Source organism: Gossypium arboreum, chromosome 10 (genome assembly GCF_025698485.1).
Source record: "Gossypium arboreum isolate Shixiya-1 chromosome 10, ASM2569848v2, whole genome shotgun sequence".
Classification (NCBI taxonomy): Eukaryota; Viridiplantae; Streptophyta; class Magnoliopsida; order Malvales; family Malvaceae; genus Gossypium; species Gossypium arboreum.
The window spans coordinates 74820836-74847287 of record NC_069079.1 but is presented as its reverse complement, the minus strand read 5'-3'; positions in this window follow the sequence as shown (position 1 = coordinate 74847287).

Genomic DNA, 26452 nt, shown 5'->3' with positions numbered 1-26452 from the left:
CACTGACCTTCGTGCGTTACGAATTGAATATCTCCTTGTACATGGATTTAACACTGATTCCGTTTCTTTCTATAGAAACTAGTCTCAGATAGGAATCTATACATATATGGCATGACTCCTAATTATCTCTGGTTAATTTACAATGAATTTCCAAAGTCGGAATAGGGGATCCAGAAACCGTTCTGGCCCTGTTTCACGAGAACTTTAATATCTCTTAACATATAACTCATATGACCGTTTCGTTTCTTCCACATGAAAGTAGATTCATCAAAGTTAATTTAAATAATTTATTCACTATTTAATACCATTCATACTATTTTTAGTGATTTTTCACATCCACATCACTGCTGCTGTCAGCATCTGCCTTTAAGGTAGGCTTTACCTATTTCATGATTTCCATGATTCAATTGGCCCCTTTTGCATACATAGCACAAAGTGTGATCATGATTAACCATCCCAATGGCTAATCGTTTCAAAACAATTCCATACCTCATAATGATCAACAAACAAACGATTATGGTACTAGGCTAAAACGATATAAGCCATTTTCGCATGGCCATCCAAGTTTACACAAAACCGAAAGGTACATGACCTTCAACAAAAGGGTAGTCCTATACATGCCATTTCCAAGTTCAACCAAAATTGTACCAAAATGGGGGCTTTGATATTGTGGATGACTTCGACTTCGATGATCCCGAATCCGATAGCTAACAAGCAAAATCTATAAAACAGAGAAACAGAGAAACGGAGTAAGCAATTTATGCTTAGTAAGTTTGAGCAAGGGATTCCAAAGACAACATAAGCATAGCAATCATATAGCTAACGGATAATTTCAGTATGCACAAATTCTCAATGTCATACTTATTTCACATTCCAACCCCTATATTCATACATAAGGGATCATCTTAGCCAAATACCGAAGCTCATTACTCGATCGAGCGAATATCATTCAAGGAATCAACTAATTTCAAGCACATACGAACATACCTCATTGCTGGAATTTTTCAAGCGTATTAACTGAAATTTTTACAGCAAGAACGCCGTTCTCGAATCACGTACCTTGAATTTAACCGGATATAACGACTAGCTCAAATGCCTTCGGGACAAACCCCGGCTATAGTAACTCGCACGAATGCCTTCAGGACTTAACACGGGTTTAGTAACTCGCATAAATGCCTTCGACCTTAACCGGATTTATTAACTCGCACAAATGCCTTCTGCTTAACCTGCATTTATTAACTCGCATTTAACGCCTTCGGATCTTAGTCCGGATATGGTCAGTTAACACAAAGCCTTCGGGACTTAGCCCGGACATCATTCAAATAGTATACATGTCATACCAATACATCATGTGCAAACATATATTCATGTAGGTGCAAGGGCCGAATCTCAAGTTGCTTATATCCAAATATAAACACATATCCAAAGCTCAAATCTTACTTACCATGCAACATGCATGAATCGTACTTATGGATATACCATGGCCGAATACACCACCACACCATACCGTTTCAATTTGGTCATGGTTAAACAAAGAACTTAGTATCTCATTCAAAAATGCTAAAAGAAAATCTAAGAGTCCTCAATCCCCCATCACATGTATCATTATCAAGCTTGATATTTAGCATGCAATGGCATTAACACCACATCCACTTTGGCGAATATCATTCCATGACATGGCAAAGATTTGAACCATGGGCTAATAAAACATCAAGCTAGCAACTAAAAACATGCATGAATCCCATGGCACAACCTCAAACATACCTTAATCTTGACACAAGTATGGCCAAACTTCCTCCTAATCCCCTCCAAACCAAGCATGAAGCAAGAACCCTTCCTTCTTCCTTAGAATTTCAGCTCAAAGAAAATGAAAAAAGATGAACAACAATTTTTTCTTCTCTTTTCCTCTACTCACGGCAATGGGGAGGAGAGCCTTCACACACAATTTTTTTATTTTTTATTACCCATGCATCTTATTTTATTTCTCCTTACATAATGCACTTACAAAACATGTTTCATGACATGTCTTGCCCATATTTCCTTGTCATGGTCGGCCACTAGCTATTAGGGGGGGGGAATTTGACATGCAAGTCCATTGTTTTGCATGGATGCTTTAAATTAGTCATCACACATTTCCCCATCATACTTTCAAAGTTTTCTACTAGGTCCTTTCTAGTGAAATTCATATTTATAACTCTAAATTAAAACATCAAAAATGTCACACATGAGTTAACACATATTATAGGTAATAAAATAAATATTAAATTATTTTTATGCCTCGGTTTTGTGGTCCCGAAACCACATTCCGACTAGGGTCCTTTTAAGGCTGTCACAAAACATACCTAATACCAACTCAATATTTATCTTCAGTAAATGTACCTATTTTTCCAACCACATAAGCATAATATATGCATATACATTTCGATTACAAACCGAATCATAATGACAAGCATCATTCGATTACTCATACATACACATGTACATATATATACAATCAACATCTTGATCTTCTGTCAAGCCAAATTACTAGACTTTTACAAGACATAACATATCATAATAAACCCTTACCATATTCGAACTTAAATATATATATCATCTAATGCTCATTCACATATTAACACCTATATCAAACATAACAACCAATTTCATATATATATATATATACTTTATCTATACCCAACCAAAGTCGAATCATCTAACCATACTTATGAAAATTTATATACACCATGACCAACTCATCAACCACAATCAAGTTCACCAACCATTATCAAGCCATTTGCAAAACGTATAACACCAATCACATATACCATTCATTCATAGCATATAACATTATAACCAAAATGGATTAAACCATAACCAAACATAACCAAATTCAAACTTAGAAGTTAAGCCATATTCGTATGGCTTAAATTATACATATCCAAGATCGGAAAAAACACATATTTGCCTACACATACCATAAGTTTGAAATAAGACTTTTAAAAGTACTAAAGGTTGATGATAGTGTTGATGACTTCACTGACAATCCCCGAGCTCCTAACTTACTTCAAAATCTATAAAACAGAGTAACAAAAACACACAGAGTAAGCTAACTTAGCTTAGTAAGCCTTAAGCAAATTAAACAATAAATGCATAATAACATTTAATTTCAAGCTTTTAATTCCATAAATATATATAACATATACTTTCATAAGACAATCTCTCTTTGGTTGAATATACATGTATACATCATCAATATATTCTCAAAATTTCGAAACCATATTGTCTTATATAATCGAATATACATATATATTTATAGACATATAGTCATCACTCAAAGCTTAACATTACATCATATACAACTATAAGGCCAAATATATCTCTCATATTAACACATATACTACAACATCTTCATGAATCCTTTTTCATCACATATCAAGAGATCCTTTCACCCTATTTTTAAATAGGTAACCAACTATCACATACCTGATCGTTTTAGCTCATTTAATGTATTCAATTACCACATCAGCATAAAGTCTTTTAAGCATAGACTTATAATAGTTCACTGACGTAAAGCCTGCTAGGCCTAAGCCTGTGTCTCACACCGGCACAAGGCCTATTAGACTTAAAGTGTAATTTTTATACACCAACAATAAGCCTGCTAGGCATAAAGCCTGATTAAATTCACCAGCACAAGGCTTGCTAGGCTCAAAGCCCGAATATCACTATTATAAAGCTGTCTCATAACAATTCATATATCAAAAATTCCAGATATTCCATATAGTTCATATGGACTTTCAAATGTTATAACTCAGTCGAATTAAACTCAAATACATTATTTCCATGCTTAATCATATTCTTCTAACTTTACTATAAATCTACGAATTCCAAATTAGCATGTTAAATTAAGTTACATTCAAAATTAACAATGTTTAATTGCTTAAAGACTTACCTCGAATATCAACGAACGATGTAAATTGACTATTTGACTATTTTTGTTTTTCCCCAATCCATGTCTGATTTCTTTTGTTCTTGATCTATACAATTTCAAATTAATATCATTCAAACACAATTTCATTCAATTTAATCCAACAACACATAAATGGGCAAATTACCATTTTACCCCTGATATTTTATACTTTTACAAATTAGTCCTAATTGCATAAAACACAAAATACACCAAATCTCCATGTAACATACTTAGGCCGAATGCTCCTCTAATACATACAAATAGACACATTTCATTTATTTTTTATTTTAGTCCTTCAATTACTCAAATTCATCAAAAATTCCAATACAAAACATATTAATCCAAAACATATATTTCATAATTTATCATCAAACATCACAAAACACAAATATTCATCAATGGCATAACTCAAAATATTCATCAAAATCAGAAATTCTAGCATGGGTCGGATAGTATTCGAAGCAATGATCTCAAAAATGTAAAAATTATCACAAACCAAGCAAAGTCCATACATTAATTTGAACTTTAAGTTGCCAAATTTAAAACACAACCAAAACTTTCTTTTTTTTTTCTTTTAGTTTCGGCCGAATATGATGAACATGCATATATTTTAATGCTTTGTTTTATTTATTATATGTTATTATACATTTTACCTAATTAACCTTTATAATAAAATATGAAACAATTATAAATCATGGTCATTACCTTCCATGAATAATCCTTATGGTCAATTTGCAACATAAAACCTCCATATTAAAAGAACAACAACTATTCGACCCTTTCACAATTAACCACCAAATTTTTATTTTACGCGATTAAGTCCTTTTATTAAATCGGGCACCTAAACGACAAAATGAAATCACGAAAATTTCACACATACTAATTCACATATAATAAAAATGAAAAATAATATTTAAATATTTTTTTGACTTGAATTCGTGGTCCCAAAACCACCATTCTGACTAGGGTCTAAATTAGGCTATTACATTTCTCGGATTTTTCTGTGGTCTTCCTCTAGAAGTAGCATTGCCTGATCTTGCACTCTGAAAATTTTCCTTTTCTATCATCTCAGGACATTCCTTGATAAAATGATCATGTGAATCACACTTCAAACATGCCTGGCTATTCATCTAGCATTCACTAGTGTGATGTCTGCCACAATATTGGCACTCAGGTCTTTTAGGTCGAGTGTTACCCACAGTCACTATCGAAATAGTGTGAGCCTTGTGACCCGAATACTGTTTCCTATGGTTCCTAGTTGAAAACCCAGCTGAAACGCTCAATCAAGTATTAAACCCTTTCAATTTCTTAGCTGAAGAGTGAAATGATTTACCCATATGTCTGTTCTTCGAATCTCGAAACTCTAATTCTGCTTTTCTCTTCTCTTTAGCCAATTCCTCGACTTTACAAGCTCTCTCCACCCACCAACAACCAGATGTCTTCTTTTAATCCATATTCAAATCTTTTGCACATGATGGCCTAAGTCGATACACATTCTCGAGCGTATTTGCTCAGTCATACAAATTCACGCTCATATTCTATTACTGACATTCGACCCTACTTTAAATCGAGGAATTCCTTCCTTTCTGATTAATAAATCTTTGGCTAATGTACTTCTTATGGAAATCTTCCTAGAAGAACTCCCAATTAACTCTCTCCCTTAGTACCACCTACATAAGGGTGTTCCACCACTGGTAGGCCGAGTCTGCCAAGAGGGACGCAACACACTTCATGCATTCCTCGAGAGTGTATGATAACTCATCATCTTTACTATTCGGAAACTCTTCAGCTTCTTATTTTTGAATCTTATCCATTGAAGGTCTATTCAATCTCACAAAGTCCATACCTTGATATTCTACAGGGATGGGTTGAGGAATAGGTGGGGGTGGAGGGGGTTGAGCGTTCGGATTCGTTTGAAAGAACTCCGTATACCAAGTTTCCATCATATGGAAAATGCCTTTTTTGCCTCCTTCTCCTCGACTAACTGTAGGGGGTCTACTATCAGACAACACTGCCCATTCAGCGGTGCAGGCGTGTTAATTTTAACATATCCGCCACTACTCTGTCGAGATCCATTGACTATATTAAAACACATTTTAAAATTGTCAGGAATCGTAACACTACCATAATATATGTATGGCATGCATAGCTAGACTCATACACATGCTACGTTAGTCCAAGGATCGACTAAATCGTAGCTCTAATACCACTAAATGTAACACCCCTTACCCATATTTGACACTGGGATAGGGTTCGAGGCATTACCAGACGAAAACATAAGCATTTACGTGTAACCGGGCCATAAAATTTTATTCAATTTTAAAACTTTTCAATTTCATGCAAATCGTCCTTATAAGGGCCTACGAGGCCCAAAACATACATCAAAGGTGGATTGGGACTAAACCGAGGACTTTAGAAAACTTTAGGATAACTTAGAAAAATTTCTTACTTTGGGGAGTCACACACCTGTGTGGGTAGGCTGTGTGGTTACACACGCCCGTGTGGCTTGGGACACGTGTCCTCATCCTGCGTAACTCTCTGACTGTGATGTCATCATACAATTAGGGTCATACGGCCAAGTCACATGCCCGTGTGCTTAAGTCATGTGGTGAATTAAATTCTCAAAATTAAGTGCAGACTTCACATGGCCTGGGCACACGCCCACGTCCTAAGGCTGTGCCTGTCACACGGTTGGTGCACACGGCCGTGTCTCTGCCCGTGTGTTTACTAATGGGCATTCTGTTTGTAATAATTAGGGTGCAGGGGACACACGGTCTAACCACATGCCTATGGGGCAGACCGTGTGTCACACACGGCCAAGACACACGCCTATGTGTATACCTGTATGGACAAATTTTGGGCTATTTTTCAATCCATTTGTCACCCTTAAATGCTCACTTACTTATTCATCTAAGATGCCATGCAACCTAGAATATTTAGTCACTTGAAAACCCATAAACATGATTATTGTAACACCCCTTACCCGTATCCGAGACCGAGACCAGGTATGAGGGGTTACCAGGCATGTACTTGAACATTTTCGAGAAATACGGGTTATAAAATTTCGTTTCAATTTGAAACCAATCCAATAGCATCTTGGTGTCTCTATTATGACCCTACAAGGTTCAAACGTAAATTGAAATTGATCTAGGACTAAACCGAGGACCTAATAAAAATTTAAGAAAAATTCTAAGTTAATGTCTCACACGCTCGTGTGGAGACATTGCACATGCCCGTATGCTTTGGGACATGTCTGTGTCCCCTACCCGTGTGGAATTAATTGAGTTTATTTTTTACTTCAAACCTACAGGGGTTTTCACACGGCCAAGCACATGCCCGTGTCTCTGGCCTGTGTCCTTCACATGACCTTGACACGCCCGTGTGGTTGCCCGTGTCCAAAAACTCGAGCATTCTCTTTATGACGTCAGCATGCATTTAGGGGCACACGGCCAAGACACACGCCCGTGTGTTAGGCTGTGTCCTCCACATGGTACAGCCGTGTCTCTACTCATGTGTTTACTACCATGCATTATGACTTAAAATTTTAGGTGCAAGGGATACACGGTTATGCCACATGCCCATGGGGTGGTCCGTGTGTCACACACGGTCTAGACACACGCCCGTGTGTCTACCTGTGTGGACCATGTTAGGTTATTTTCCAAGCCTTCGGTCACCCTCTAACATATGTTCTCACTTATAGGTTTCCATAACATATAGTCAAGCCTAATTATACTCTCAAGTGACCTTGATAAACCTCATTGCATGCAAACCTCATTTCATCGGTCTTACACATGTTAGGACTATTTCTCTTGTATCAAAAATGTCTATGCCTTATAACATATTCAAGATTGGCTCATTATTATAACTCATTGCCAATTATGGGCTAGCAATCCCATGTGATTCAGTCATGCTACATGTATATCTACTTGTGATACAACATGTTCATTCATCTCAATAACGTTAGAACACAAATATGCTCAACTATGTAGGTCATACCTTTTAACAAAATGAGCTAAATCCTATGGCCATATGCATGTGGACATGTACACCTTACAAGCCTTCATATTGGCTAATCAAAATTAACAAAATCCTTATACATGCCATTGAACAAAATAAGAGTATCTATATACCAAAGCTAGACAAGATGATAGTGTGTTGACTCTCCAATCATCTTCCAATCTTCGTGAGTCCACGAGCTCTGTAAGACAAGGAAAAGAAAGGGGTAAGCATTTACATGCTTAGTAATCCCGAATAACTAGAAAATAAACTTACCAATTTGTTTAGCATGCAACCATATTAGGCAAATAAACCAACAAGTATGGAATGGTTTCCCTATCACATGCACTCCATTAACAAGCTAGTCACATAACATCACACCATGTAACATATCTAAGATGAGCTCATCATTCAACGTTTTCATTTTTGTATCACATATTAATCCCGTTGAGTTACTCGAAAAATCTCGATGGATTATCCATTTACCGTCAAGTCATAAGAGCGATCATCTCATGTATGCACTTCTGGGAACCTCACATCTTACGACGAGATTACCAGTCCAAGCTAAATCCCCCGTAATGTAAACTCATAAGGTGATGTCGAGATTACCAGTCCAGGCTAAATCCCTTATAGTGACAAACACCCTCAATGAGCTCGGATCTAAATTACCAGTCCAGGCTAAATTTAGACCCTAATCGAATTACCCCTCCGAGCTAAATCCACAATGCACACATATTCTTCGGGAGGTTGGATCACTCAAGGAACACTCGTCCGAGCTAGATCCTTTCTACATTTGAGATCAACGAATTACCCGTTCGGGCTAAATCCTTTTTTGTAACACATGTAGGATCTTAAGTCATGTAAGCCATGGTTTATCCATCAAACTTCCCTTTTTACTTCAACCGGGACATTTATTATCATATCCTTATTATTGACATTATTCATGGATTTTCATGTCATCCTTATAACTAAATATCATGCATTCATAACACACGTAATCAAGCATATTATTAGTTTACTTAAAGTTATTCGAACTTACCTGGTATTCGTCTCGATTTCACATTTTGGTTATTTCGAAACCTTTCGTTTTCCTTGATCGACCTCCAGAATTTGCTGCTAAGGGTCTATAACAATAAAAATGAATCATCAATACCTCACATTATTCTTTTTAAGCCTAAATTTCACCCCCAGACAAAATGAACGTTTTGCCCCTAACCTTTCACATTTTTACAATTGAGTCCCTAGCCTCGTATAATAAAATGCATGCAATTTCCACCTTACCCAAGACTAGTTGATTGTTCTTTCCTCTTATGGCAGCCCAAATTTCTCCATTATTTAACATTTTTACCACATATTTTACAACTTTTGCAAAAAGGTCATTTTAGGGGTTTTTTCATGGGTTTTTCATTAAAATCACCTAGAAAAAGATGTTTAACACACATACAACTTTCATATTCCTCCATAAAACATCAAAGAATAAACATGTCACGCATGGGTAACTTTACAAACATGAACGCTAACTCAAAATATGGGTAGAAATGGAGAGAGTAAGCTATCAGGATTTCAAAAATACGAAGAACATTAAAAACAAGGCTTGAGAGCAGTTACTATTGAGCTTGAAAATGTTGAAAACACTAGCTATAGAGGGCTTGAGAAATTCAGCTGGTTAAGGGAGAAGAATGGCTGATTTTTGCCTTCATTTTCCCATTTTATTTCACTAATTAGCCAAATGACCAAAATGCCCGTAAGCCCTTTCTTTAAAATTTTATCCATACATGCCCATTTTTGTCCAAAAACTTAGAAATTGGGCAACTTTCTCTTTAAGACCTTCTAATTAATAATCTAAAGCAATTTCGTACAAATTGCTTCTAGAATCCAAGTTTTGCAATTTATTCAATTTGGTCCTTATTTACCAATTGGGCACCTTACTCACAAAATTTCCTCATGAAAGTTTAACACATGCATATTTTCATATTCTAGACCTCATAATAATCATAAAATAAATATTTCAACATCGAATTTGTGGTTCTGAAACCAATGTTCGGACTAGGCCCTATTTTGGGATGTTACAATTATTCCATACCTTTGTAATGACAACATGTCACTTATCCAAAACATCATGCTTTCATACGGCAATTCACACCAGTTTCATATTCATTCATTATGCTAATCTTACTTTTAATTTACCTAATTACACCATAGATTGAGCATACTTATTAACCACGATTCATTCACTTAGCACATGAGCCATTCATCACATATCTCATCCACAAACAAACACATCAAACATAAAACATTGCATTCATGTATAATTGATTAGGGTTACAACCCAAATGATCAATATGGACCATATCACTTGACCATATACAAAATAAATCAAATATTTCCATAAGCCAACACATTTGACTAGACCAATATGACATATAATAAAATGACCAAGTCCCTATACATGTCATACTAAAAATATTGAGACTAACTATACCCCAAATGTCCAGTTGATAGTGTGATCGAGCCTCTGACTTTCTTCAATCCCTGAGTTGGCTTGGCGATACTATAAGAAAATGGGAAAAGAGAGAGGAGTAAGTATGAAGCTTAGTAAGTTCACATGCAAATAAATAGCAACAATAATCGTAGATATCTATATATATATATAAACATTAGTGACATAACATAGATTTACTTATGTGCTATTCTAAACTCATAGATATAACTCAAATTTGTAAACATAACTTACACATTTTCAATCTTACCAAAAAGTCATCACATATTGAGCTCATACATGTGAGTTTATCATACATACCTGTACCAACTCAAATCACAATGTCATATTCCCTCTTCCTTGATTTACTTGTCGATTGACTCACCAGTTTACCCGTTGAACACTCGGAATATTATTGTATACACGGAAAACTTGCACATAGTGCTTCAAATGTAGCCACATGCTACCTCATATCACAATCACATATTGCTCGCTCACGAGCTAATCACGGGCCTGCTCACACAAGTTGATTGCCAGGACGTAACTACTCGGGCTACTCACACAACCTAACAAGTACCCGAAACACATGCTGAGCTACCCAGCCACTGGTAGGACATCCAAGGCCAGCACCTGGATTCACATATCACATTTACACATATGTTCATCAGCTCATAACCACATAGTTCCTAGTGACATGTCACGTTGTATCCTAAATTTATTCTTAAGGTTCAAACGGGGTTTTCTCGATATCTCATGTTCGTCGAATTCATTCACAATCTCGTGCTCATAGATTACAGCATCATTCACACACTTGACATAATAAGAAATCATATAAACTCATACATTAACAAAATATTAAAAACATGATATATCATTGCAACATTTACCCCTTGAACTTACCTCGGTACAAAATGATGGAAATCGAGCCTAATCATTGTATACTTTATTCTTCCCTCAATCAAGACTCGTATCACATTTTTCTTGATCTATAATGCCAAATTTAACTTGTTTAGTAATCTCATTATTCAAATCAATCCATAATTCATGCTTTTGTATAATTACCTTTTTACCCCTAACTTTTCACTTATTTGCAATTTACTCCCTAGGCTTGTAAAATGAAATGTATGCATTTTCTTTGTTACCCAAGCCTAGTTGAACCTAGACCATGCTCATTTCAGACCATATTTTCCTTTATTTTACATTTTTACTACCAACTTTTACACTTTTACAAACAAGTCCCCTTTTTAGGTGTTTTCACTAAAAATCACCTAGTAAAAGTTGTTTATCATGCATCAAACATTCATATTCTTCCATTAATCAACAAAATACATGGATGTTACAAATGGGTCAAATTTCATACATGAACCCTAGCTCAAAACATCGCTGGAGATGAGTAGATCATACTTTAAAGACTTCGAAAATACAAAGAACATTAAAAATAGGGCTAGGGAGCACTTACAATCATGCTTGGAAATGTTGAACAAAACCCTAGCTATGGCTATTGAAATTTGGAGAAGATGGACATATTTTTGCTTTGATTTTCCCTTTTTATTTTTTAATTACCAAATGACCAAAATGCCCTTACGGTATTTCTTTCAAATTTTTCTTATGCATGTCTAGTTTTGTCTAAAATTATAAAATTGATCAAATTTCTAATTAGGACCGTCAAATTTATAATCTAAAGCAATCTCATGCTAAAAGCTTCTTTCAATTTGGTCCCTAAAGTTCAATTGGACATTTTCTGCATAGAATTTCTTCATGAACCTTTCACACAAGCATGCAATCATATGATAGACCTCCTGAGAATCATAAAATAATTATTTCTATTTCAAATTTGTGGTCTTGAAACCACTATTCTGACTAGGCCCTAATTTGGGATGTAGAATTTATGATTGAACTTGTGCTTAGAACAACTCCAATTTTGATAACACTATAGAGGATGACCCCTAAAAATTTGAAAGAGTTAAAAGTACAGTTGCAAGAGTTATTAGATCACAGATTTATCCACTCGAGTGTGTCACCTTGGGGTCTCCAATTTTGTTCATGAAGAAGAAAGATGGGTCAATGAGACTATGTATAGATTATCAACAGCTGAATAGAGCCACCATTAAGAATAAATGCCTGTTACCTTGTATTAATGATTTGTTCGATCATTTAAAAGGAGCTACAGTGTTTTCGAAGATTGACTTGAGATTCGAATATTATCAGCTGTGAATTAAACAGTAAGATGTACCGAAAACTTAGATCAGTTTGACCAATTTGGTGATGCCATTTGGTTTGACCAATGCTCCTGCGACATTCATGGATTTGATGAATCTGGTATTTCAACCATATTTAGATCGGTTTGTTGTGGTGTTCACTGATGACATTCTGATTTATTCACTGAACGAGTCAGATCATGTCGAAAATTTAAGAGTGGGTAAATTTGTAATTTAATAAATTAAAGTAAAAAATTGTTAAAAAGATGATCATATTCTTTAGTGGAAATTACCACCTAAAAACTAAGTTGGAAAACCTCTATTGAAGGCTTGGAAGTTTCAGCAAGGTTAATGCTTGCATGTAAGTGAGTTTTTCACCCATTTCTTATAATTTTTATATTTTTGAGATCGTTGTAACTAGGTCCAACTAGCCCGTATCTTCATTTTTGAATCTGTTAAAAAATTTTAGAAGTTGCCATTGATGAAACTTGAATGTTTTTGGTGATAACTATGTGTTTGAAGTTTTGATTGTAGTATTTGGTTGCTTTGGTTAGTGATTTTTGTTAGATTTTGATTTAAGGATTAAATTGTTAAAATGTCAAAATTTCAAGGTTTGAAGGTGATTTAGAAGTATAATTGGGACTGTTTAAGGGCTATAATTGTTAACTTGAGAAAATGGTTAATTTGATTATTTTCGGGTTAAAGGACTAAATTGCAAAAGCTATAACAGTTTAGAAAAATGTATTATTAATGAAAATTTAAGGCCCATATGCATTGAATGGAATGTAATATGTGTATGAGATTAATATATTGTATTTAATTATTATATAGATCAAAACTTGGATCAAGAGAAAAATAATTGAGGAAAAGGGAAAATAGTGGATTAGTCCCTATGTGTTGATCAGAATTAAATAGTAGGTAAGCAATGGTATTTCAATACATAAATAAAATTCTACTTACAATCTTATATTTTTGTTCTTTATTTAATATTTTTGTAGATAATTATTATCTGAATGCACATACGTGCCCTAGTTTGTACTTTGGTACCCCTGAATGCACATATGTGCCCCTATTTATACTACAATACCCCTAAATGCACATATGTGCCCCTATTTGTACTTCGGTACCCCGAAATGCACATACATGCCCCTGTTTTTACTTTGGTACCCTTGAATACACATACATGCCCCTATTTATACTTTTGTAACCCTGAATCACATAGTATGTGAACTGTGTCTAATTTTATTTAGATTCAATATTGTACTCTATCCTTAATAAGTTATGTAAGCTTATCGGTTCTTGTAGATTGTTTTATAGATAATCGTTGCTGACATTTTGGAAGGATCAATCAACTAGCTTACACTATCCATCTAAGTTTGTAGTTTTTGATCTACTAGGGTAGTGGGATGTAACACCACAAACCCGGCCTAGACGTTACGGCCGAATCTAGCATGTCACATTACCTACCACTAACCAAGTTACCTAGTTTACTAAAGTTTGGGTGTGCTTTGAAAAAACCATTAATGAAGTTTTAAGAGAAATGTTCCGATTCACTAATGTGAGTCCTATCCATTATCGATTGTTAAGGGTTTAAAAAACCGTGACTTTTGTTGTACTTTGCAAAGTTTCATTTCGAAGACGTTTGTTTGTCGTGTCGGTTTGAAACAAGTAATTTTTGATAAACCCAAAGCTAACCAATTTCAAGGAATCAATTTAAGTGATATGAATCTCAAGTAGAAAACGATTTCAGTAATTTAAAAACCCAAAATAAAAATAATAGAGCGACCTTATTACAACTTTAACCAAAATAGAAATAATCAAAAATAAATGCGAAATTTAAAAGAAAGCTACTTGAAACTTATTTAAAACCAGAAATTTAATTTTCGTGGCCACTCTGAATCCTACCCAGCTCCGAGTCCACCAACTAAGGCTCACCTGTAAGGATGGAAGAGAAAGGGGGTGAGTTTGGAAAACTCAGTGTATATGGAAAACCCATCCAAAGCCCAAGTCAGCTCAAGCCCATTGGGCCTAAGCCCTAAGCAGATAATCGCAGGTACTGGGCTGAAGCCCTTTTCAGAATACGATAAACTGGGCCTTAGCCCCTTTTCAGATAACAGTATGGCCCGTAGGCCCATTCTAGAACAGAACAGACATATTTGTGTATGCAAGCCGAACCCAGCCTATAACCAACCGCTACACTCCACCCATACCAGCCCTCCACTCCATGTGGGGAATAGCTCAACCCACCCAAATTTACACTCCACATTTGCGCTTATGTTTGCTCAAATATCGAAGTCGAGGCAAAGCCTCCAGTACGTGGTCAAGCCACATTCAGTACTTCTTCCATCAATAACCTAGTCCCATGCATCAGATAATAATAACATGGCATGCAGTAAATAGTAATAGTCAAACATGCATTCAGGTCAACCTTAACCCTAGGGGTATATCAGTAATTTTGCTCCTAGGGGTAAAACCGTAAACTTTCCACCTATATTGGTATTTCAGTACTTTTATCAGTTTTAAGGGTTCTCATGAATGTTACGGTCCTTACTAGGCCATTTGTCATCGCAGTAATTTATTTATCTCAATTTCACAATTTTAGCCATTGGGCCCTAAAACAACTAATGGGCCCTACAGTGTCCATTAGCAATTTAAGCCCATTTAACTCAAGTTTTATGACCAGTTTACCGATTTAAGCGCTTTGATTCTACGCCTAATGTAACATACTTATTGCCTATTTTTTTATATTATATATTTTTATTATTTTTTATTTATTAACCGTATGAGCCCATAAGCCCATTGGGCCCAGTTTTAGCCTATCGAGGCCCAATTACCGAAGTGCATGAAATTTCACACACGACTAAGTTACCACTTTGCAATTTTAGATTTAATGATTTCTAAACATCTTGTGAGCACTCGCACACTCACAAGCCCACGAAATGTCGGAATTTTGGCATTTCGGCTTTTGCCGAATTGAACTATGAGAGCGTGTTCGATACACACCTGTTTTGCAATGACTGCTACTGAGATCCCTTACGATGTCCTACAATTGATTACCACAATTCTTAGATTGCAACCCACAACAACCAATCCCAATATTCAGCAACCCATATTCGAACCATACCCCTAAAGCCTTTAGAATCTTACCTTTTTGTCGAAAACCGATGACTAGATCTAAGTCTAGTTGTTCCAAAGATCCAAGCCTTCGATCAAACCTCTTGAAGACACTAATCACCAAAAGAAATCGTCGGTTAAAGACCCTTAAAGCCCTATGCCCAAATCGACAGCCTCCCCAGATTTTAGGGACTTCGGCTTTTCTAAATTGTAAATTAAGACTAGATCTGAGGTGATGAGCACTTACCACTTATTCTTCTTTGATTTCTACGTAGATCTGATGCAAATCTATCCTCTAAACGATAGTAGAACTCGAATCCAGGAGATCTGAAGTTTCGGCTATGAGTCCCTAAATTTATGGTATTTCGGCTTTTTAAGTGATGAAGAAGATAACGATTTGAGGCTATAACTTTGAAGTAATGTTTCCGACAGATACTAAGGGTTTAGAAAAGATGAAAGTTGATCAAAAAGAACAAAAATAACTGAAGGATTTTGGCTTGGAGAAATCAGCACAAGAAGTGAGTTTTCGGGATTTCGGCTTTTATGGCAATCGGCTATAGAGGTTTTGTAGAGGATGGGATTGACAGAGGAGGTGAATAAGGTGATCAAAAGGTTTTGGCTAGAAGAAAAAGCAAAAAGGAAGAAATAAAATGGAGGAAAAAGAGAGGAAGAAGAAATCGGCACCAAGGAGAAGGAATTTGCGTTTTCGGCTTTTGTGAGAACTCAGAAAGGATGAATGGCAGTGAAAGCTTTCAGGTGGCTAACCCTAATTCTCCAAGACAGAAAAAGAAAAGAACCTAACCCTAATATCAACTAAAACAATCGGCCCAACCTCCCTAAGGCCCTTGGTGAAATTCACTTAAGTGATCACATGCCCGGTACATGCCTAAAATTAAAAAGTAACAATATGCCTACCTTGCAACTTGAACCCTAGAGCTTTAATTCCTTCCCAAACGCCATTTTGTTTAGGAACTTAGTGGTGCCACCTTGCCACTTTACCAAGGCCTTATTTGTGTCGTAATTTACGAAGTTCTTCTTAAAAGCCCACTTAACCAAGTCTCTTATTCACTTAAAATCTAACCTTGATATTTTACCGTGTTTAACTTAGGCTAGGGCCTTCTAAAGGCCCATTAACACATTTAAACACAATTCCAATATTTAGAACACCAAAATTTCAAAATTTACCAAAAATCACAGAAACCCAGAAAATTCCAAAAATCAGGGCGTTACAACTTTACCCCCCTTAAAAAAAATTTCGGCCTCAAAATTTACCTGATCCAAATAATTGAGGGTATTGGTGACGCATAGCCTCTTTTAACTCCCAAGTAGCCTCTTCCCTTCCATGATTACGCCATAGTACTTTCACCAACGAAATCGACTTCCTTCTTAAAACTTTAACCTCTCGATCTAAAATTTGCACGGGTTCCTCCTCAAAGGTCAGATTAGTCTTTCCTTCAATCTCCTCCACTGGCACAACATGTGAAGGATCCGATCGATATCGTCTCAACATGGACACATGAAAGACATCATGGATTCTATCCAACTCTGGTGGTAACTTTAGCTAATATGCTACTGGCCCTACCCGTTTAAGAACCTGATAAGGCCCTATAAACTGCGGACTCAGTTTGCCTTTCTTACCGAACCTCAAGATCTTTTTCCAAGGTGAAACCTTCAAGAAAACCATATCCCCAACAGCAAACTCAATCTCTTTATGCTTTAGATCTGCATACAACTTCTATCTATCAGATGTCTCATTTAATCGGTCTCTTATCAACTTAACCTTACTTTCAGTATCTGCCACTAATTCCGGTCCAAGCACTTGTCGTTCACCCAACTCTGTCCAACACGTAGGCGTACGACATCTTCGCCCATAAAGTGCCTCATATGGAGCCATATGAATACTTGCTTGGTAGCTGTTGTTGTACGCAAACTCCGCCAATGGAAAGTAGTCCTTCCAACTACCACGAAAATCGATGATACAACCTCTTAACATATCCTCCAAAACTTGAATAACCCTTTCCAACTATCCATCTGTCTGAGGGTGAAAAGCAGTACTGAAATCCAATCGTGAACCCAACGCCTCCTGCAACTTCTGCCAGAACTGAGATGTAAACCTAGGGTCTCGATCAGAAATAATCGACACTGATACCCCATGCAGTTGCAACTTGGCCAACTTTTGCAGTGAGTAATCAGTACGAACAGGTATGAAATGGGCAGATTTCGTTAACCTACCCACAATTACCCACACAGAATCTTTCTTGGTGGGTGTCAGTGGTAGCCCACTCATGAAGTCCATAGTTATCTTTCCCACTACCATAGTGGAATTTTCATCGGTTGCAGTAATCCAGAAGGCAATTGGTGCTCGGCCTTAACTTGCTGGCACGTCAGACATTTCCCAACCAATTTAGTCACCTCTCGTTTTAGTCCAGGCCACCAGTACACCTCTCGTAGGTCTCGATATAACTTATTTCCTCCAAGATGCATAGCACAAGGTCCACCATGAGCCTTTTTTAGAATTGTCCGCCTCAATTCAGGGTCCTTCGAAATACAAACTCTTCCACGAAAGCACAGAACTCCGTCAGTATTTAGTCCAAAATCCTTATTCTCACCATTCTTAACTTGCCGAACCCGAAGAACTAACGAATCATCCTTCAACTATTTTTCTTTAATTTGTTCAGTCCAAGTAGGTCTCACTTGCAATTCTACCAACAGACTTCCATCATCGAACTGACTCAAATGTGCAAACAAGGCTCTCAAATCAGCAACAACCCTTTGACTCAAAGCATCAGCCACCACATTAGCCTTACCTGGGTGGTACTCAATCGAGCACTCATAATCCTTAAGCAACTCTATCCATCTTCGTTGCCTAATGTTTAACTCCTTCTGAGTCAATAGATACTTTAGGCTCTTATGGTCTGTGTATATAATACACTTTTCTCTATATAAGTAATTTCTCCAGATTTTCAACGCGAAGATCACTGCTGCTAACTCTAAATCGTGTGTAGGGTAGTTCACTTCATGAGGCTTAAGCTGTCGCGAAGCATAAGCGACCACTTTACCCTCTTGCATCAATACGCATCCTAACCCCACATGCGACGACATCATCATACAGTGAAGTCCTTCCTGCACTCGTTGAATCAACACCGGCGCCTCGGTCAATACCTTTTTCAACTGGTCAAAAGCTTTCGCTATTTTTAGTCCGCATAAATGCTACTCCTTTCCTTAACAGCCATCAATGGTGCAAAGAATCGAGAAAATCCTCTACAAACCTTCAGAATAGCTCGCCAAACCGAGAAAACTCTAAATTTTCGATACTGACTTCGGTGGTTTCCATTCCAAAACTGCCTCAATTTTCTGAGGATCCACACTAATTCCTTCGGCAGAAACCACATGACCTAGAAAAGTCACTTCTCATAACCAGAATTCACACCTACTAAACTTTGCAAAAAGTTACTTCTCTCTCAGCACTTGCAGCACAATACGTAGATGCTCATCATGCTTCTCCTCAGTTTCTGAATATACCAGAATATCATCGATAAAAACGACCATGAATCGGTCCAGGTAAGGTTGGAATACTCGATTCATTAGATCCATGAAAGCTGCAGGTGCGTTCGTCAACCCAAAAGGCATAACCAAAAATTGTAATGACCATATCGAGTTCTGAATGCTGTCTTATGAATATCCCCTTCCTTTACCCTTAGCTGATGGTATCCAGATCGAAGGTCAATCTTGGAAAATACCAAAGCTCCTCTAAGTTGGTCAAATAGATTGTCAATTTTAGGCAGTGGGTATTTGTTCTTTATCACCAGTTTGTTCAACTGGCGATAATCGATGTACATACGCATCGTCCTGTCCTTTTTCTTCACAAACAGGACTGGTGCTCCCCATAGAGACACACTCGGTCTAATGAAGTCTCTATCCAACAACTCTTGGATTTAAGCTTTCAGTTCCACTAACTCCTTCGGTGCCATCCTATAGGGTGCGATGGACACTAGAGCTGTTCCAGGCAGCAAATCAATTCCAAACTCGACTTCTCGATTCGGAGGTAATCTAGGAAGCTCTTCTGGGAAAACATCTAGGAATTCTCTAACAGTTCTGACTGTCTCCACTGTTAGATCCTCAGTTTCAGCTTGGCTTACAAAAGCCAAATATGCCTCGCATCCCTTACACATCAGTTTCTTAGCCCCTAAAGCCGATACTACATTGGAGAACTAATCTCTTCGATTTTCAATAATCATTACCTCTTCATCCTCGACAGTCCTTAACACCATCCTCTTAGCTGCACAATCCAGAGTTGCCTTATGCTTGGTCAACCAGTCCATCCCTAGGATCAAATCGAATTCTCCGAACGGTAACTCCATCAAGTCTCCACAGAAAATCCTACCTTGAGTCTCCAAAGGCACCTCATTAAAGAGTTTCTCTACCTTGACCGAGTGACCTAAATGACTTATCACAGTTACCCCACACACAGTCTCCTCGAAGTGTACACCCAATGCCCCAGAAATGTCACATGCAACATACGAATGAGTTGACCCCACATCTATCAGAGCAGTATAAGGTACGCTAGAGATAAAAAACGTACCAGTTATGACATTAGGTGCGTCACCCTCCTCGCGGCGACGAGCAACATATACCAAAGCTGGCTGACGAGCCTCAGCATTAACAGCAACCCTGCCAAGTGTCCCACGTCCACGGCCATTGCCACTGCGACCTTCTCCACGACCTCTCGACGGTAGTGGTCCACCTCGCGCTGGTTGCACAGGTTGCATGGCCCCTTGTTCAGCCACTTGAGTCTGGACTGGCCTCCTAGGACAATCCCTGATCCTATGTTCCTTTGACCCACAATGAAGACAAGCCCCAGTACGCTTCCAGCATTCCCCCAGATGCACTCTACCACAATCTCCACAAGCTTGTGGTCTAACTGTGTTCACCGGAACTACTCGAACTGGTTCCTCCATCCTAGCTCTCTTAATGTTTCAGTTTGTAGCACTAGCTGGTCCAGTATCCCTTCTAAATCAGTTTCGATCTCTATCGCGGTTCTTTCGTTCAGCTTGCTTCACCTCTTCGGCTATCATAACCTTCTCTACCAGTGCAGCAAAATCACGCTCTCTCTACGGAGCTATTATCACCCTTAACTCATCCCTGAGGCCATACTCAAAATGAACACTGCACTCATATTCAGTGGAGACAATGCCACTAGCGTACCGGCTCAATCGTAGAAAATCTACCTCATATTCAGCAATGGTCTGACTACCCTGGGTTAGGTTCAGGAATTCCTTTCTTCATGCATCCACATAGCTAGCCCCGACATATTTCGCCTTGAAGGACTGCTTGAACAACTGCCATGTTACCCTCTCAACTGGGTACCTCTCTCAAATGATCCACCATCGACACGCCTCATCCCGCAAAGAACGACACCGCCCTTTTAACTTCAACTCCACCGAAAGGTCCAGTCATCCATAATCGCTCCATGGCTTCCACCAAGATTACCACATTTGGGGCTACTCCAGACACGCCTCTAAAACCTCCGCTCCGCTGGGTCTTGAGTCGCTCGTAAATGGACCCCCTATTCATGGGCTCGACATTAGCTCCGGCCACCCTTTCTAAAACTTTCAACATGGCCTGGGACAGAGCGTCGTCCCCTGCGGCCCGATCATACGGCCCATTAGCATCAACCGGTGGTGGTCGTGCCTCACCAGCTAGCATGTGTTCAGAAGACGAAGATCCAGCTTGAGTACTACCTCGGCCTCGACCACGGTCTCTTCCCCAAGTAGCTCTCGTACTCATATCGATTTATCTGATTACGAATTTTATGACATTAGTTTACTGTTTCAATTGTTTATTATAGAATATCTTATGAACAGATAAAGTTTCAGAATTGTTCTCGTGCAATCGCAGTTTAGCTACTGTCTCAGTTTCCTAGGGCTTAGTTTACCCTACAGTCTCAGTTTTGTAGCCTTAATACTACCTTATCTATAGTAATATATCTAAGGCTCAATACTATCTACAGTATTATTTTTAGTACAGTACAGTATATATAGAGCAGAAAGATACTTACAGACTTGGTGCCGGGGATTTAGTGTGCCACCTTATCAGATTTCAGGCAAACTTAGAAGATTTAGACCTTTTTAAAATCCATTTCTCAAACATTTGATTTAAAGAAACCAAGTTTGAAAATTATCTCCTTTAACCAGAAAATTTGTTTTCAAAAGTCAGATTTTTCCAAAAATACCCTATTTGGGCTTAAAGTTTTGAAAACCTTTTTGGACCCGATCCATAGCCAAGTTGTTGCAACCGGGCTCTGATACCACTAAATCTAACACCACAAACTCGGCCTAGACGTTACGGCCAAATCCGGCGTGTCACATTACCTACCACTAACCAAGTTACCTAGTTTACTAAAGTTTGGGTGAGCTTTGCAAAAATCATTAATGAAGTTTTAAGAGAAATGTTCCGATTCACTAGTGTGAGTCCTATCCATTATCAATTGTTAAGGGTTTAGAAAAATGTGACTTTTGTTGTACATTGAAAAGTTTCGTTTCGAAGATGTTTAGTTGTCGTGTCGGTTTGAAACAAGTAATTTTTCATAAACCCAGAGTTAACCAATTTCACGGAATTAATTTAAGTGATGTGAATCCCAAGTCGAAAACGATTTAAGTAATTTAAAAACCCAAAATAAAAATAATAGAGCGGCCTTATTACAACTTTAACCAAAATAGAAATAATCAAAAATAAATGCGAAATTTAAAAGGAAGCTACTTGAAACTTATTTAAAACCAGAAATTTAATCTTCGTACACTCAATCCCGCCACTCCAAATCCACCAACTAGGGCTCACCTGCAAGGATGGAAGAGAAAGGGGGTGAGTTTGGAAAACTGAGTGTATATGGAAAACCCATCCAAAGCCCAGGTCAACTCAAGCCCATTGGGCCTAAGCCCTATTCAAAAAAACACGTGTACGGGGCCGAAGCCCTTTTCAGTATACAATAAACTGGGCCTTAGCCCCTTTTCAGATAACAGTATGGCCCGTAGGCCCATTCCGAATAGAATGTACATATTCGTATGCAAGTTGAACCCACCTATAACCAACCGCTACACTCCACCGTACCAACCTTTAACTCCATGTGGGAATAGCTCAACCCACCCAAATTTCACACTCCACAGCTTGCAAAGATAGTCGTCAGATATCAAGAAGTCGAGGCAAAGCCTCCAAGACGTGGTCAAGCCACTTTCAGATTTCCTCCATCAATAACCCACCCCATGCATCGATAATAATAACATGGCATGCAAGAATAGTAACAATCAAACATGCATTCAGTCAACCTTAACCCTAGGGGTATATTAGTAATTTTACTCCTAGGGGTAAAACCGTAAACTTTCCACCTATAAAGGTATTTCAGTACTTTTATCAGTTTTAGGGGTTCTCATGAATTTTACGGTCCTTACTAGCCCATTTGTCATCGCAGTAATTTATTTATCTCAATTTCACAATTTTAGCCATTGAGCCCTAAAACCCCTAATGGGCCATAGAGTGTCCATTAGCAATTTAAGCCCATTTAACTCAAGTTTTATGACTAGTTTACCAGTTTTAGCAGTTTCAATTCTCCAGTATAATAGAACATACTTATCGCCTATTTTTTTTACATTATATACTATTATTATTTTTTTATTCATTAACCCGTATGAGCCCGTAAGCCCATTGGGCCCAGTTTTAGCCTATCGAGGCCCAATTACCGAAGTGCTCGCAATTTCACACACAACTAACTTACCACTTTGTGATTTTAGATCTAATGATTTCTAAACATCTTGTGAGCACTCGCACACTCACAAACCCACGAAATGCCAAAATTTCAGCATTTCGGCTTTTGCCGAATTGAACTATGAGAGGGTGTTTGATACACACCTGTTTCGCGACGACTACTACTGAGATCCCTTACGATGTCCTACAATTGATTACCACAATTCTTAGATTGCAACCCACAACAACCAATCCCAATATTCAGCAAACCATATTCAAACCATGCCCCTAAAGCCTTTAGAATCTTACATTTTTGCCGAAAACTGATTACTAGATCTAAGTCTAGTTGTTCCAAAGATCCAAGCCTTCGATCAAACCTCTTGAAGACACTAATCACCAAAAGAAATCGTCGATTAAAGACCCTTAAAGCCCTATGCCCAAATCGACAGCCTCCCTAGATTTTAGGGACTTCAGCTTTTCTAAATTTTAAAATAAGACTAGATCTGAGGTGATGAGCACTTACCACTTATTCTTCTTTAATTTCTACACAGATCTGATGCAGATCTATCCTCTAAATGATAGTAGACCTCGAATCCAGGAGATCTGAAGTTTCGGCTATGAGTCCCTAAATCTATGGTATTTCAGCTTTTTAAGTGATGAAGAAGATGGCGATTTAGGCTATAACTTTGAAGTAATGTTGCTGACAGAGGCTATAACTTTGTAGTAATGTTGCTGACAGATACTAAGGGTTTAGAGAAGATGAAAGTTGATCAAAAAGAACAAAAATAACTGAAGGATTTTGGCTTGGAGAAATCGACACAAGAAGTGAGTTTTCGGGATTTCGGCTTTTATGGAAATTGGCTATGGAGGTTTTGTGGAGGATGGGATTGACAGAGGAGGTGAGTAAGGTGATCAAAAGGCTTCGGTTAGAAGAAAAAGCAAAAAGGAAGAAAGAAAATAGAGGAAAAGGAGAGGAAGAAGAAATCTGCACCAAGGAGAAGGAATTTGCATTTTCGGCTTTTGTGAGAACTCAGAAAGGATGAATGGCAGTGAAAGCTTTCAGGTGGCTAACCCTAATTCTCCAATACAGAAAAAGAAAATAACCTAACCCTAATATCAACTAAAACAATCAGCCCAACCTCCCTAAGTCCCTTGGTGAAATTCACTTAAGTGATCACATGCCCAGCACATGCCTAAAATTAAAAAGTAACAATATGCCTACCTTGCAACTTGAACCCTGGACCTTTAATTCCTTCCGAGACGCCATTTTTTTAGGAACTTAGTTGCGCCACCTTGCCACTTTACCAAGGCCTTATTTGTGTCGTAATTTACGAAGATCTTCTTAAAATCCCACTTAACCAAGTCTCCTATTCACTTAAAATCCAACCTTGATAAATTAACCGTGTTTAACTTAGGCTTGGGCCTTCTAAAGGCCCACTAACACATTTAAACACAATTCCAATATTCAGAACGCCAAAATTTCAAAATTTACCAAAAATCACAAAAACCCGAAAAATCCCGAAAATCAGGGCGTTACATGGGATGCATACATAGATAAATATGTAGTTTTGAAATGTTGATAAGTGTAGTTTAAGAATGAGATGTGTGTTTTGTTTAGGGTATTTTTTTTATAGAGGAAACAAGTATGCTTATATTTCATATATAAACACTTTGATGGTTAGTTATTGAATGAAGTGGATTTAATCATGGTACAATGCTTATTTTCTTAATGTCTTATAAAGGAGGTCTTTTGAGCATTTTTGTGATTAATTGTTTAGTATATAAATGTGGTGCCTTTGAATGTGTGCATAATTAGAGTGATGGAATAGATTTGGTTTGGTCTTAAAAATGGCATGATTTTTTGGTCAAATTTGGTGCACACGGCTTAGGACATAGGCTATCACATAGCTCTGTAACACACACAGGTTGGCGACATGGTCATGTGTCATTTGAAAGGTTCTTAGTGTTTCAAGTTAATGAGTTACACAACCTAGCACACGGTCTGGTACACGGGCATATGTGGAAACCTAAAAAGTTACATAGCCTAGCACACGGCTTGGCACAGGGGCATATAGGGCAACTCAGTAGTTACACGAGTGGGGACACGGGCTGGGACTGATACGAACCTGCCCCGCGAACAACTTTGGTCAAGCTTACCCAGCCAAGCATTGCACTGTTGGCAAGCTAATCCTAGCTCGTTTCTAGGTCCCTGAGCTCCATCTAACTCAATTCAGCTTGTTATCGATTTAATTTTGGTTTGACACAGCTCATTAGAGCTCAAATCGATTTGGCGCAAGCTTATTGAGCTTGAGTTGAAATTATTTAATTTCTATGCATGCTAATTTGCTGAAATAATTAAGTTATTTATTTAGTTAGATTAAAATAATCAGCTCATTCTAATTTTTCAAATCAGTACATAATTAAAAAAAAAGTTTTAATGTGTCTTAGTTTAGGACATGAATTTAATATGTCAAGTTTAGGACAAATTAATTAGCTGCTGTTATTTATTTGTCTAGGCCGAATTTAATGGTTGTCCTAGCATTAAATGTGAGTCATAAATATGTCCTTGTTTAGACATGTTGTTAATGTGTTTGTGATTAAAGCATGAATTTAAATTGTCTCAACATTGCTGCAGGTTTTATGTGCCGAATTTAGTGTGTTTAACATGAATTTAATTCATGTTGCTACTTTGTCTAGTCGAATTTATGGTGGATGATTGCTGACCGAATTAATGGGATGTTGAGGCAAGAATGGAACAAATTTAAAGAGTTGTTCAGAATGCAAGGGGCGTCCATTAAAGAGATTGTTTGTGGCAAGCATGCATGGCCGAATTAATTGCTGATTATTTGATGCATTAATTTGTTCTAAGTTCATGGCAAGAAACGAAATTAATGAGTGTTGGAGCATGAATGACATTTAAGAGGATGTTGGTGTATGGCCAAGTAAGGCATTAAAGTAAGGTTGCATGCATGGGACGAA